The sequence below is a fragment of the Caretta caretta genome, chromosome 28 (genome assembly GCF_965140235.1).
Source record: "Caretta caretta isolate rCarCar2 chromosome 28, rCarCar1.hap1, whole genome shotgun sequence".
Classification (NCBI taxonomy): Eukaryota; Metazoa; Chordata; order Testudines; family Cheloniidae; genus Caretta; species Caretta caretta.
In genome coordinates this window covers 10,200,974-10,215,513 of record NC_134233.1, presented here as the reverse complement: position 1 = coordinate 10,215,513, position 14,540 = coordinate 10,200,974, and the positions used below count along the sequence as shown (strand labels likewise).

Sequence of the window (14,540 nt, the reverse complement as noted above, 5' to 3'; positions counted from 1 at the left end):
TGTTGGCACGCTGTCCCTAAGTTCAGACAGCTGCTGGAAGCAACCAGTCCTGAGTCAGGGGGAGCGGGATACCCCAGTCCTGAGTCAGGGGGACTGGGACACCCCAGTCCTGAGTCAGGGAGAGCGGGACACCCCAGTCCTGAGTCAGGGGGAGGGGGACAGCCCCGACATCAGCCCCCACTTCCCGCACTGGCTCAGCACAGCCCAGCAGTCTCTGTCACATACACACACTCACACACACTGCTGCCTGCCTGGCTGTGTGTCAGGGTGCAGGACGAGGGGGGTTTAGAGGGCCATGGGCCCAGCACTTTTTAGCAGCTCTAAGAACGGACGATGGAGGGGGGAACAAGGTGGAGCCTTGGGGGAAGGGGCGTTCTGTGGGTGTGGCCTCGGAGGGAGGGGTGGCATCAGGGAGAAGGGGCGGTGTGAGATTGGGGCCTCAGGGAGAAGGGGCGGAGTGAGTGAGGGCTGGGGGGAAAGGGGTGTCATGGGGGCGTCACAGTTCGGACGCCGGTGGCCCCCCCCACTGTAAGGAAGATTCCACCACCGCTGCTCTGGGTCCTAGGTGTGGTGAATTTGTCAGGTCTGAGACAGCAGTTGCTTGTGAATGACAGTGACCCCTTTGCCAATTGGCACAAATAAGCTTTTGTCACACATTGCAACGGGGCAAGGCAAGACGGCTATAGTAAAGTAGTGAGGAACAGGTATGTTAACCCCAGGCTAAACAAATCCTTGGTACCATGGTAACCAAACGGCTGTTGTTTCAGGTTAATCAAGACACCTTGGGCCAATTAAGATCCTTCTAGAAAGCAGTGGAGATAGCTAGGTTGATTGGAACACGTGAAGCCCATCAAGGCCTGGCTGGAACTAGTGAAAAGCCTCCCAGTTCATCAGTGAGGCGCATGTGTCAGGATCTGTAGGAGGAAGCCGTGCTGTTGGAGGAACCAAGCAGTACAAATCCACATCAGGTGCAAGGAAGGAGGCCCTGAGGTAACAGCGAAGGAGATACTGAGTGGGGGCTGCTGTGGGGAAGCGGCCCAGGGAATTGTACACGTCCTATTTCCCAAAAGTCAGCTACCATAGCTGCTACTTTTAGGGTCCCTGAACTGGAGCCCAGAGTAGAGGGCGGGCCCGGGCTCCCCCCTCCCCTCCCCTTCCTGATTTATCATGGATACTGGGAAACAGAGATTGTGCGAGGGAGGGTTGCTTCTCCTCACCTCCCTTGCTAGCTTATGATGGCTCAGTAAGCTGTGGCCCTTGCCTCTAGAGAGAGAGAAGGGCTACGTGGAGGGTCACAGTGAGCCTCTGAGGCTAGCAAAATCCACCAGGAAACGTGGGACCCATAGAGACAAGGACAGAGCTTTGTCACAACATGAACAGAGCTATACCATTACACCCTGATATAATAGAAAGGCCAGCACAAAAAACAGAGAAAGGAACAATAAGAGACTAAAATAACAACAGTTGGAACTCTCCATTTCTCTCAGTCTTTGGGTGGATGGGTACTAAGAGCTGTAGCTACAGTTGAGGAACCAGGCGATCGGACAGCTGGCTCAGCCCTCCATACTAGTACCTCTCTCACATACAGGGAAATGGGTCAAAATTGGAATTCATGTCATGACTCACTTCCCATAGGGGATCAGTCTGTCTCAGGCTCTGTCTATACTTCAAACACTGGAAGTATTCTTCTGACAACCTAACACTGTCTACGCTGGGGCTGAGGTCACATTAACTACTTCTCTCAGTGGAGTGGACTTTTCACACCCCTGAGAGAGGTGGCTACGTCAACATCGCCTTTCAGCATAGACCAGACTTTAGATGGCTTATTGACCTAAAAGGTAATGGACTTCAGCCCTTTCCTTGGTGGTTGAGGACTGCAACTTTCCTACCTGCTGAACACATCCTATGACAGATGACTTTCCTTTGCAAATTAGAGAAGTGGGGAAGTCAGTGACCCTTACAGTCTAAGTGTAAGAACTTGTAAAAACTTCTACAAATTGTCTCTTCGAATAATTTTGCTTTCACTAGAAATAGACTTTGAAACTAAGCAAAGTAAGTTCTATTTGAAACACAAAAATTTAAAATCTATACTGGGCCAATATTCACTTATACACTCTCACACACATTCTTCCACCCCAACCATTGGAGTGAGGTTTTCTACCAGAACTCCTTACACTACAGGGGGTAAATTAAAGCAAATTAACTTTTCAAGATCAGCTGTCACTTCCTGTATGACTAACAAAACAAAAAACAAGACACTTTGTTTTACAAAGTGATTCAGATTATCACACAATTAGTCTCCTACTCTTTAACCAATCAATTCATTTTCATTGGAAACAATAACATATTCAAAGAGCTCAAATTCTTGTCATACGAGTTCATTTTCTTTTAATCCCCGTTGCCAACAACTGAACCTTTCCTCTAGTTCTGGTTTGTCCCAACGTAGGTCCCAACCAATTCTCTGAGTTCATATATCGCTGGTTCTTCTGCCATGTGTGTTGGTGGAAGGGGTCTCCTATGTGGGAATGTTTGCACCACGAGGAAAAAAAAAATCTCTCTTTTCACACTTTTTAATCTTTCAAAGTAGGAGGAGGTAGAGGAGAAGGGATGTAAATGCATAAAACACAAGAGAAAACTGTCCTACACTAAAGGCATTTATCGGTATAACTATATTGCTCAGGGGTGTGAAAAATCCAGAGTTGAGCAATGTAGTTACACAGCCCTAACGCCCTGTGTAGATAGCGCTACGTCAGCAGGACATATAGCTTGAGGGGGCTGGACTAATGAAGTCCGACGGGAGAGATCTCTCCCATTGGCTTAGAGCATCTGTAATAGCATGCTACACCAGTGCAGCTACATGGGGGCAGCTGTGCCAACATCAGCTTTATTGTGAAGCCGGAGCATCAGACACAAAACCAGAGAATCAGGACTCAACATGCGAGTATCTGGAAGTCTGAAATTGGAACCGGACACGTTCGTTGCCTCATTGGTTACCATCATTTCCACAGCCTGAAAGTCCTTGTTTCTGTGAAAATAGAATGAATTATATTGAAATTAGAATTCATTAAAGAAATGCTACTTGAAGGGTTTGTTGAAATATAGTTGTCAAGAAGAGAAACATTAAGGAGTGTGAGACAATGGGTCCTCAAACTAATTAACTTAGAGCTCCTACTGAGCTGGGAGATTGGTAAACATTAGTATGCAAGTAAGATATGTATGTATATTTGTCAGTTTCTGCTTCCTTTTGTCTCTTATGTTAAATTGGCTTATCTGTATAAATAAGTTAGCTTGAGCCTTTGCAGGGGGCTCCCATATCTGGGTGCATTGGCAAAGTGCTTTGCTAATAAACAGAATGGTCTGACAAATTATGTGAGTCCTGAATCTGACTTTGACATTACCCAATCAGGCACCCAGTTTGGAATCCACGAGGAGGGAATGTCCTATGAAGCACTCTCTCTCTTTGGATCCAAATGGTGAAGGATGATTGTTCTCAATCTAACCCTGGCATGCTTTGGATCTGTCATCAGTGAGTTGTACAAACAAACAGTTTTCCTTGGGTCTTTGGTCACCAGAGCTTCTTTTACTGGGATGGAAACCAAGAACGGAGCGTGTACTCATTCAACCCCAGTTCTTTCCAAATCCTTGGCCTTGGTGAGGGTAAATGTACACTTCTCTGAAATAGAATCCTTTACAAAAGCACTCAAAATCTCAGCAGTGTTAGTGAGGAATGGCTTCCTGAAACATACCCAGCTTTTCTTTAATTTGGTGGCACAATTCCAGGCAAGGGACTGGATACAGCCCTGTTAGTTATCAGAGCTGGAGTTTCTATTCAAAACTAGCTATTTTTCTGCAGCTATTAGATTTCCAACACTGCTTTCATTTCATACACTTTTTTTTTAGCACCTACAAAGGATAAATTCAATAAAAAACCCACTTCTATTTCCTCAACATCTGCATCATGAAGGGGACCATTCCCCATGCCATAGAATTAGTTAGGTTATTTAAAAATTTTTTAGTAACCTAGCATCCCCCATAATGGGGGACAAAACAGCCCCCTTGCCAGAAGTGGCTTTACCAATTGATGGAACCTGGGATTTAAACTCCAAATGATCACACGGTGCTTGGGATCCATCTGAATTCCCCTTCCAGGTTTTTGACACTTTCATCTCCAGGCATAGCGACTCTGATATAGGATTAAAGAAGTCAAAGCATCGTCTCCAAGCACAGACAGCTGAGAACGCTTGTCATAAATATAAAGGGAAGGGTAAACCTCTTTGAAATCCCTCCTGGCCAGGGGAAAGCTCCTCTCACCTGTAAAGGGTTAAGAAGCTAAAGGTAACCTCGCTGGCACCTGACCAAAATGACCAATGAGGAGACAAGATACTTTCAAAAGCTGGGAGGAGGGAGAGAAACAAAGGGTCTGTGTCTGTCTGTATGCTGCTTTTGCCAGGGACAGAACGGGAATGGAGTCTTAGAACGTTTAGTAAGTAATCTAGCTAGGTATGTGTTAGATTATGATTTCTTTAAATGGCTGAGAAAAGAATTGTGCTGAATAGAATAACTATTTCTGTCTATCTATCTTTTTTGTAACTTAAGGTTTTGCCTAGAGGAGTTCTCTATGTTTTTGAATCTAATTACCCTGTAAGATATCTACCATCCTGATTTTACAGGGGGGATTTTTTTATTTCTATTTACTTCTATTTTTTATTAAAAGTCTTCTTGTAAAAAACTGAATGCTTTTTCATTGTTCTCAGATCCAAGGGTTTGGGTCTGTGGTCACCTATGCAAATTGGTGAAGCTTTTTATCCAACATTTCCCAGGAAAGGTGGGGTGCAAGTGTTGGGAGGATTGTTCATTGTTCTTAAGATCCAAGGGTCTGGGTCTGTAGTCACCTAGGCAAATTGGTGAGGCTTTTTACCAAACCTTGTCCAGGAAGTGGGGTGCAAGGTTTTGGGAAGTATTTTGGGGGGAAGGACGCGTCCAAACAGCTCTTTCCCAGTAACCAGTATTAGTTTGGTGGTGGTAGCGGCCAGTCCAAGGACAACGGGTGGAATATTTTGTACCTTGGGGAAGTTTTGACCTAAGCTGGTAAAGATAAGCTTAGGAGGTTTTCATGCAGGTCCCCACATCTGTACCCTGGAGTTCAGAGTGGGGGAGGAACCTTGACAACGCTTCATCACGTGACACTTTGAGAAGTGGAGGGATAGAATGTGATGAAGATCCCTCCTGTCTGAGCCATGCAGAGTTAACAGGTCTGGAGTGATGGGGAAGGAGGGAATCTCTGAGTCACCCCATCTCCTTCCAGTGTCACAGAGGCTGAAATGACACTTCTTTTCCTGCCCCTGCTCCTCTTCCTTTAAATATAATTGGGAAAGTTCCCAATATAACTGCTCTTCAGCACAACCCAGAGCAACGTGAGAACAACTGGCAATGATATAATCTGAATCATTGGTGATTCCGAACAATAATTTTGCAATAGGAGGAATGGTATAGATGTGATGCTCCCTGGTTCCTGATAGGAAGGGCACACTCAAATTATTCATGAGACAATGGAGTAGATAGGAAGGACAAATGGGTCCACCTCAAAACAGGGTGAACTGCAAAAGGCAAAAATGGGCCACTCATTTGGACACGCTGAGGGATAACGGTGCTGCAAACAGTTCAAACAACTTTAAAAGTTACTATGTGGGAATCAGGAAAAGTATTAAAGAAAAAAAAGTACGGATAGCCCTAGAGGTTTTTATGGTGTTGATCTCCTGTGCAGATTCTTGGATGGCTAACATGGGCTGAGTGACAAGAGAAGGTTTTCCCACACTCACAGCATTCATAGGGCCTCTCTCCTGTGTGGTTCTCTGATGAGTAACAAGGTTTGAGCTGCGATTGAAGGTTCTCACACTCACGGCATTCATAGGGCCTCTCATGACTCCTGGACACGTTCCTTTCCGATCTTTGTGATAATGCTCTGTGTTTATCCACTTGCCCAGCATCTTCCTGCTGAGAATTCTGCTCCTCTTTCTCACATGCCATCGCATCACCTGCTGCGGTAGAGACAGAAACCTCAAACAGGGATGGAAAGGGGAAGGCCAACGAAAAAAAGTGCTGGAGAGAGGTCAAATAAAAACAGGAACTGAACTCCTCCAAACACTTCCCCTAAATGGGAGAGAGGAGGGGATCAATTCAGCCTTCACATCCCATCCAAATTCATGGGGGGAAGGGAGGAAGCTACTGCCTGATGTCTGCTAGGATCTACAGGAAGCCATGAGCTATAGTTACCCTGAGGTTATGACCCCTGCTAGAGACAATAATGAACTGAGTGACCTCCCAAGGGCTTTGTAGGGCATCCCATATGTTTCCTTCAGGCACTTACAGATTCTGAGTTGGTTTCATGTTTCCTCACCTTTGCAGGGAGCTCTCAGGGTCTGTCTTTCCTCTGAACCCTGGAGCTCTGAGACCCATGGCTCTTCCCCTTGTTCCAGCTGGGAAAACACATCAGGTTTGGAAATGGGAAACCCTGCTCAGATGAAAGAAAACAAAGGAGTTCAGGTGATTGCATAAGACTCTGTCATAAAAAAAACAAAACATTCAGTGCTTAGTGTGACCTGGTGTGCCTTGGGGAGTCCTGACTGAAAACGCTAAGGTCAGGGCAGGCTAAAAAAGGGAGAGAAGATGCTCCCAGAACTGATGGCTAACACTGAAGTTAAAATCACCGACCACTCACAAACTATGCTTCTGATCCCCCACACTGGTTATTGAGAAGCTGAAAAAGATCACACAGCCCCCTTTATTGCATTCCAGTTCTCTGACTCCCAATCAGCACCTATGTTCGGTACAGTGAGAGCTTATTTAAAAATTCTGGTCACAGAAACACAATGTTCTGACCCCAAAGGGTCAGCCATATTACCAGGTCAGCACAGGTTTGAATAATAGAATCTCAGGGTTGGAAGGGACCTCAGGAGGTCATCTAGTCCAACCCCCTGCTCAAAGCAGGACCAATCCCCAATTAAATCATCCCAGCCAGGGCTTTGTCAAGCCTGACCTTAAAAAAAAGGTTTGGATCTTACCCAAAATACCAGGCTGCCAGCCAATCCTTTAGCCTCTAAACTAAAGGAAAGAAGGAAAGGTCAGATACATTCAGAAATCTATATATCGGGTTCTTCACAGTATTGGTGAGTTCCTGGCTTGAAAGTCCGTCTGGAACACATCCACAGTCCTTTGTTCAAGGCTTCAGTGTGCAGAGAAGTTGCTCCAGAGGTAGGAAGAGGGATTGAAGAGAAAATGAAGATGATGCAGCTGCCCTTTCTATTCCCTTTGCCTTGTGGCTTGTACTTCCTGTGTCCCAAACACAAGCTTCACAGCACATGGCATGGAAAAGCCCTGGAGGTCTCAGTACACAGGCATACCCCTGCATGTCTTGCTGACTCAATAGCTGTATCCCCTTGGTTCTTTTCATGGGCTCATTGTACAGCTGATGACCCTTGACAGGCCAGTGAAGAGGCTCGGCAGTGCTGATGCCAGTCTGTCCGGGGGTGTCACCCAGAAACACTGCACAAGTCTGGAAATACAGATATACCCTACATGTCTATAACTCACAACACAAAGGTGGTACAAAACATAGAAACAAAATGATCATACTTGGAAAATCATAGCATTTTCACTGACACCTTACATGGCATATCTAGCATGATCCATTGCAATTTCATCATATTGGTATTTTATTATTAATTATTATGATTAAAGTCTCTCACAATTCCCTACAGTGTCACACCTAGTAAACCAGTGAATTCCCAGGACCAGCTCCCTGGGTCCCTGAAGATGCTGAGCACTCTGCTTATGAGGGATTGAAATACCCACATATCCGCTGGGAACACACACAGACAGGCACAGTCTGTACCCTGTGACAAAGTTGCTGCGCTACCTTGGTGGGTCTTGCGCTTATGGGCGGATTTGCTCGCCTTGGAGCTTCACAGCAGCCCTCAGCTTGGCCGTTTTTCTGAACCCACAGTTTAGGCTGACGACTCCTGTGTCTGACCAGGAGTTGGGAGGATTTGGGGGGAACCCGGGCCCGCCCTCTACTCCGGGCTCCAGCCCAGGGCCCTGTGGAATGCACCTGTCTAGAGTGCTTCCTGGAACAGCTGTGCGACAGCGACAACTCCCTGGGCTACTTCCCCATGGCCTCCTCCCAACCCCTTCTTTATCCTCACCATAGGACCTTCCTCCCGGTGTCTGACAATGCTTGTACTCCTCAGTCCTCCAACAGTCCATGGTCTCACTCTCAGCTCCTCGCGCCCCTTGCTCCCAGCTCCTCACACGCACCTCACCAACTGAGGTGAGCTCCTTTTTAAAACCCAGGTGCCCTGATTAGCCTGCCTCAATTGATTCAAGTAGCTTCTTGATTGGTTGCAGGTGTTCTAATCAGCCTGTCTTACTGGTCTCCAGAAGGTTCCTGATTGTTCTGTTACTTTACCCAAGGAAAAGGGACCTACTTAGCCATCTGGCCTGACCCTGTCACAACCCCTATGTTCACTCTTCTAGAAAACTATGATCGATTATTTACATAGTATGGCTCGTTTGAGGTATCATTTGAAAATGCATAATCTATAGAATATTATCCTCCTGTTAAAATATGTGTAGCAACACTATGTAAAATGATGAGATTTTACTGTATCATATTGGTGAAAAAGTTACAATTCTGGGGAACACCCTCAGACCAGTTCCTCAGAGACAGCAAGGCAAGCAGCTGGTCAAATTGCCATTCTCCAGGAGGGGGAAGGTGTGAAGAAGACATTTACATTCCTTCACAGGGACCACTTGAAGCTCATATCTACAACAGACAGCCGGTCACCATGACTCAGCTGAGAACTGAAGTTGTTTGTCCTACAAAGGACTGAATTATAAAAAGAGGGGAGGAAAATGCTTGAGACTCTCTCTCTCCCCCTTTTCCTCTGCTCATGACAGCTCCTGAAGAAACTGAACTTGGCAGCAGGGGCGAATTAGGGGGACTTCTGGCTGAAAGGACAGCCAGCCTGCCTCAGGATATGGTGAGAGAAACATTTGCTTTGTATCCGTTTTAGCTTGTTAACTTAGATGTTCGTTTGGGTTTTATCTTGCATTTCTTTTGTAAACAATTCTGGCTTTTATACCTCATTACCTGTAGTCAATTAATATGGTTTTTTTGCCGGTAGTTAGCCATCTCATTTTATTGTTTCATCTAACCAGTGTGTTGGGATTAAAGTGTGTTGGAAAATCCATTTGGGATAACAAGGCTGGCACGTGTCATTTTCCACTGATGAAATGACAGACTTCATATGACCTTGCGTCGTTCAGTAGTGTGCTGGACAGTGAAAGATGCACAAAAGTCCGGGACCAGAGAATTTTCTGGGGTTCTCCTGTGGTGCACTGTAATTCGTGAGTCGCTGACTAACAGCGCTCAATACTGTGTAGCTGGCAGCGAGTTACATGCTGGAGACTGGGTGTTAACTGCCCAGGAGTGGCTGTTCTCACAGTAAAGCAGTGTAAAACCACCCCAGCTTGGGCAACTGAGGGGAAACAGCTGTTCAAGCAGTCAAGATTGCACTGTGGTTAATGTCACAGACACTCAATTTCAAAGCATCTCCTAAAACACAGAGAAAGTAAATCCATGTCCCAGAAGTTGAAGACTCCAGACAGAGGACAAGTCTCCCTGGAACTGCTTCTTGCAGAGAGAGAGAGAGGTCCAGACACAATGAGAGAGTCCTGGGGAAGCTGGGAACACTAAGAATGGGCTGGTGGGGTTCAGTGGAGAAAGGGAACAGGAAGGGCAGGGATATCACTGAATGCAGGATCTCAGCAGTCCTAGATGTCAGGATAGCACCTAGTGCAGCCCATTGGAAAGCATAATCCCAACTATACATATAAAATGATGGGGTCTACATTAGCTGTTTCCACTCAAGAGAGGGATCTTGCAGTCATTGTCGATAGTTCTCTGAAAACATCCACTCAGGGTGCAGAGGCAGTCAAAAAGCGAACAGGGTGTTGGGAATCATTAAGAAAGGGATAGATAATAAGACAGTACATAACTTGCCTCTATATAAATCCATGGTACGCCCACATCTTGAATATTGTGTGCAGATGTGGTCGGCCCATCTCAAGAAAGATACATTGCAATTGGAAAAGGTTCAGAAAAGGGAAAAAAAACCCGGACTAGGAGTATGAAACAGCTTCTGTATGAGGAGAGATATGTAAGACTGGGACTTTTCAGCTTGGAAAAGAGACAAGAGGGCATATGAGAGAGGTCTATAAAAGCATGTCTGCTGTGGAGAAAGTAAAGAAGGAAGTGTTATTTACTCCTCCTCAGAACACAAGGACTAGGAATCACCTAATCAAATTAATAGGCAGCAGGTTTATAAGAAACAAAAGGAAGTATTTCTTCACACAACGCACAGTCAACCTGGGGAACTCCTTGCCAGAGGACGTTGTCAAGGCCAAGATTATAATAGGGTTACAAAAAAAAAAAACAACACACACACCATGAGAAATCTATTGAGGACAGGTCCATGACTGGTTATTAGCCAGGATGGGCAGGGATGGTGTCCCTAACTTCTGTTTGTCATAAGCTGTGAATGGGTGACAGGAGATGAATCACTTCATGATTCCCTGTTCTGTTCATTCCCTCTGGGACACCCGGCGCTGGTCACTGTCGGAAGACAGGACACTGGGCTAGATGGACCTTTGCTCTGTCCCAGTGTGGCCGTTCTTAAATACCAGGGAACCTAGTGAGTCCAGTGCAATGGGAGGGAGTAGGAAAATCCCTGGGTGTGGAGAACACTGGGAAATTAGAAACTATCATTCAGAAGCAACAGACTCTAAATAGTCTAGAAAAGCAGAATGTGAAAAATAAGAATCGGGGTCATGTGACTTCAGGAATGAGGGACTCAAAAAACCAAGTCTGCAGAGAAGAGAGATTGTGGCTAGTGCACATGGGGATGGGGGGAGCAACTCTCCAGGTCTCAAGGATTTTCACCAGCAACCGAAGACATTGTCCCATGCACGGGGCAATCCGGAGCAGTGAGGAGTTGTGTCATCTGTAATCCTGGCTGAGTTTCAATGTTCTGCTGCTGGAGCTCCCTTGTCTGGATTCCCCCAGCCACCATTCAAGGTCTGTGTGATCAGTAACCCTGGACCAGCCGCTCTGACCCCAGCAGCCTGCTTCTTACACCCCAAGCACATTCTGGTCTGGGTGGAGAAGGCTCAGGGTTTGAGAGAAGGCCAGGGGTAGGAAGCTTCTATTCGTTATGCTGGACCTAACCCCCCGTTTTACTTTTGCAAACAGGAGATATTTGACACTGTGCGATTCTGCTCCTGTGCTCTCTTCCCACAGCGTTCAGCAGCAGGGGAGGGTCTCTGGTCGTGTGTGTGTCACGGGCATGCTGGGGTGATGCTGGAACAGGACAGAGCAGAGGTGGCATTGTGGGGGTGGCGTGAACCTCATCTCTTCCGTTCCCCTTCCAAGAACCGAGGGGACAGGAACCCTTACCCAGCGAGGTCACATTCTCATAGGTCTCCTGCATGACGTCTCTGGAGAGGGCTCTCTGAGCGGGGTCCAGCAGAGCCCCCTCTTCCCTGGTGAAATACACAGCCACCTCCTCGAAGGTCACCGGCCCCTGAAAGAGCAAGAGCCCCACACTCAGGACCTGCTGCCCCACTCACAGCCCCACTATTCGTGGGGGAGAGGAGCCAATCAAACGGAAACTCTGGGTGGACCGCAGCCAACAGAGTCCCACCCCCACCCCGCTCAGAGCACCCAGGAAATACCAGGGTGAGGGGGCGAAGAGACACCCCTCCTCTCTCCCAGCAGATCCATCACACACCTACTAGCCACAGACTGATACAGGAGATGCTGCCCCGAGCAGGGTCAAGGGAGAGATCTCTTGTAGGAATCCCAACACCTTCCTCCTTGTGAGGAGCTGGATATGAGGCAGGAGAATCTCCCCTAAGCCTGATTGGTGGCTTCCCCCTTCATATTTAAAGGCACCCGCTGGTTAGTTGGGTCAGGCTCCAGCACTAGGAGTCTGGTCCTTTTTCCCAGCCCCATCTACGTGGGTTATTTTCTGTTCACCAAATTGGAGCATTTCCACCTCCGAACCTCATGGGTCTGTTCCAAGAATCTAGGCCACTTATTAAACAACTCCCAGCAGGTCTGCCACCCCCTGGCCTCCTCCCTTTCTCCACCCTGTGCATTTCCTGCCCCGCTCCAACCTCCAAACCAGAGGGTGCAAACCTTCCCCTCTCCCGTGTATTTGCTGTCCCTCTCCCTCCTGCAGGAACAGATCAGAACCCACCCAATAATCTCTACCTGAGCTGGCTCCTCTGCAGACATGTCGCTCCCCTGTCCCATGGGAGGACGGGATGAACCGGAACGAAACGTGAGCGTCGTTCTGCAGCCTGGCCGGGCGAGAAGGGCCATTGTGGAGGTTTGGGAACGGGCATTAGTTCATTTCACATCACCCTTCCCCCAGGCTCTTTCCCTGCAGAGCGAGATCTGAGATTCTGCCGTGCTGAGAAAATGCTCAATCTCTGGATTACAGCAGAGACCTGGCCCCTCCCGCCAGGCTAAGCCCACAGACACACTTTTAACCTCCTTTCTCCCTCCCGCATCCCAAAACAAAGTATCTGAATGCAATCCTAGAAAAAAGCAGAACCAAAGGAGTCCCTTTCAAGGATTCCCTCTGACACTGACGCACGGCAGCCACACCCCAGCAGGAGGGACATGGAGTCAGGAACTGGGTTTTCCTCTCTCTCATCCTCGTCTTGTCCACAGGAAAGTGATTCTCCCCACAGTGCAGTAAGACATCTGTCTGGGCAGATTAAAGAGCTGGAAATCTCTTTCAAAACTCTTTTATCCCACGGACCCTGTCAGTCTCTCTATCTCCTTTTCCCTGTGCCCTCTCCATGTCTGTTTGCTAGGAAACTCTCATTCCTGGGTTGTTTGCTCCCCCATGGCTGGATTTGCTCTTGCAAATGGCAGGAGAAATGGGGTGGGGGGCTGTTTGTGTAGAGTCATTTTATAGTCCCTCACTGCCTGCCTGGGATTTCCCCATTGCCTGCCTAGGACCCCCACCTGCCCTCCACCAGGATCTGCCAGCCCATTTGCCTGGGACCCCCTCCTCCTCCCAGCACGACCCCCTGACGCTTTACAGGAGGACCCCTCACTCTGCGCCAGGGACCGCCCCACCACAGCTCTGTGCACTGGGCATGGCAATGGTCCCAGGAGCCAGCTGGGCAATCCCAGACAGAGCCCCTGGCACAGCACCAGGCAGCGTCTAATCCCCTGCCCCACCTGCCCAAGAGACCCCCACCGGTCTGCAGCCAACAGGCCCCCAGCGATACCCACCTCCAGGACCCATAGCCTTAGGGCTGGGCACATCAGAACTACCCCCCGAAACCCCAAACCCTCCAGAACCCACCAACCTGACTAGGGTCCCCCCTGCCCAGCCACCCAGAGGCCTCCCCCTACCATAGTGCCCCTTCAGCTCCCGCTGCAATCTCCCCACACAGACATGCACCCCCCCAGCAACAGTGTTCCCTCACAGTGTCTGACAAGTGGACAGAAAGTTATCACCACCCCCTGCTGGCCAGTCACACAGGCAGAGGGAGCCCGGGGGGACGCCTCTTTAACAGGAGAAAGGAAGCCATGGAGGGCCAAAATAACTAAGACATTTCCATACTCTGTCACTAGCAAATAATGGCCACCGTGGATCCACCCCAAAGTTGGCTACTTCTTTGCACTGCGGGAAGCCCCCCCTCACGGAGACCCTTTGTCATGGGGTTTGGGATACTTCTGGACCACGCTGCACTCAGAGGGACCTCCTCATCCCGTGCCAGCTGGAGAAAAGAAAAGGGTCCAGCCAACTCTCCTGTTACCAACTGGGAACCACCCATCCCCCAAACAGGGGGAGGCCCCTGGCTTTGATGGGTATTGAATATATGGCTAGTCTCTTTCATCAGCAAACATTTTTAACAGAGAGAAAGGAGGGAACAAATGATTCTCAAAGGAGAGGGAAAGATGATCATTGTTGCAGGGGGTTAATTTCCCAACCAGGATGGAGAAGGACTCAGGGCGACGTTCTGGTTAAACTTGGATTTATGCTGGAAATGGCCCACCTTGATTATCTTGCACATTGTAGGGAGAGTGGTCGCTTTGGATGAGCTATTGCCAGCAGGAGAGTGAGTTTGTGTGTGGGGGGATGGGGGGTGAGAAAACCTGGATTTGTGCTGGAAGTGGCCCAACTTGATGATCACTTTGGACAAGCTATTACCAGCAGGAGAGTGGGGTGGAGGGGGTATTGTTTCATGGTCTCTGGGTATATAATGTCTGCTGCAGTTTCCACGGTATGCATCCGATGAAGTGGGCTGTAGCTCACGAAAGCTCATGCTCAAATAAATTGGTTCGTCTCTAAGGTGCCACAAGTCCCCCGAAACTTTTTTATCAATCTTTGAGACGTACAGAGAAAACGTGTCACAAACTACGCAACTGAGAACATGGGATAAACACCAAGACTGGG

At 48.1% G+C, this 14,540-nt stretch overlaps 1 long non-coding RNA gene across 1 annotated transcript; it reads right to left on the bottom strand.

The window, feature by feature from the left end:
• Positions 1-2,863: 2,863 nt before the first annotated feature.
• On the bottom strand, positions 2,864-11,759 carry LOC142070344 (uncharacterized). Its single transcript, XR_012666301.1, has 2 exons — positions 11,513-11,759; positions 2,864-3,025 (listed from the first exon to the last, which is right to left on the bottom strand). It is a non-coding gene; the product is annotated as an uncharacterized LOC142070344 (long non-coding RNA).
• Positions 11,760-14,540: the final 2,781 nt, after the last annotated feature.